Here is a 1,438-nt window from a genome sequence, read left to right as displayed (position 1 = left end):
TGCACACTAGCGCACACGCAAAAAGCTGGCATAATTCAAATCAGTAAACCATGCCACCATCTTAGCTTTGGCCACAGGGGGGCGCTGAGCTGCCAGAACAGCGAGTCAGAGCTTCCCTTAAGGGCCTGCCCTGCCAGCCCCAAGAGGCTGCAGTTGACAACTCCCTGCCTTCCTCTCCCTGCCCACCTTCCCTCTAAGCCAGTGGTGCTCAACCTTCCTAATGCCACGACCCTTTAATACATTCCTCATGTTGTGGTGACCCCCAACCATAAAATTATTTTCGTTGCTACTTCACAACTAATTTTGCTACTGTTATGAATCGTAATGTAAATATCTGATATGCAGGATGTATATTCAGGGGCCGCGACCCACAGGTTGAGAACCCCTGCAAGCGGTGCTATGCTTATAAATATTTAACTACCAGTTCTCTCTCTCTAAAAATAAACACAACGCCATGATTTTGTAGCATCACCTGATTTCTGTGGAGTAAATGGTCCCACCATAGCTGATTTCAAGTTCCCATGATGTCCTGAGGGTAGAGTTGGGAAGAGAAGCACAAAAGTGCACTGTGTATGCAGTGGTTCCACCGTCCAGAAAGAACTGTTAACCTCAAAAACATAGATCACAGGCAGATTTAGTTATCAGAGAGATGTTTTGAATATTTATTACCCTTGATCTTTAATAATTTAATTGTAAAGTTACATAATTTAATTTTTAATAATGGCTGTGTTTAACAACTGGCTTGCAACAAAATTCCTGAAAATGGACTAACTGGCTCTCCTGAGCCAGTATAAGCCAGCTCCAACACACCACTGCCCCTGAGCCTCTAGGAGGCCTCAGAATTATAGTGTCCACCTTCTGACCGAAGGGAGACAGTCTTGGAGGTGCTGCTGGCTTATATGGGATGTTTGGGGAAAAGCAGGAAAGGAATCTGTAGGCATCCTGCCACCAAGGACTGCTGTCCTCACTTAAAATTCAGCTATGCCCTGGTCTCCTTTCTTTCCTACTTGCACATTCCATGGAGGCTGTGAGCTTGAAGGGTTTTCTTGAAGGATCAGAGAGGAAAAAAGAAGTGGGGAAGACTTCGATGCAGAAGGAGCAGGGCCCCAGCTCTAGAGAGGGACAAGGAGGAGCTTAGGTAGAGATAGCCTCTGCCTCTCTCTTCTCATCCATCGGCTCAAGAAAAGCAAACTTAGCAGAGTGGCACAGATGCCTTTTATTGGTCTGACCAGCATGACTAGTAGGGGGCATGGGCAGAGCTCCCCTACCTGTTCTGGCTCCCATCTCCCCTCTCCTGGGAGTTCGGGACTCACCCCCAGGGGAGAAGAATGTCTTAGGCAGAGCCAGGATAAAAAATAAGGGCTTGGGATTTGAAAGGGGCTCAGGGTGATGTAGAAAACATAGGGTTACCAGGCCATCCAGATAAAACGTCCACCAG

Source organism: Myotis davidii, unplaced genomic scaffold (genome assembly GCF_000327345.1).
Source record: "Myotis davidii unplaced genomic scaffold, ASM32734v1 scaffold545, whole genome shotgun sequence".
In the NCBI taxonomy this organism is placed as follows: Eukaryota; Metazoa; Chordata; class Mammalia; order Chiroptera; family Vespertilionidae; genus Myotis; species Myotis davidii.
This window is presented reverse-complemented; position numbering follows the sequence as displayed.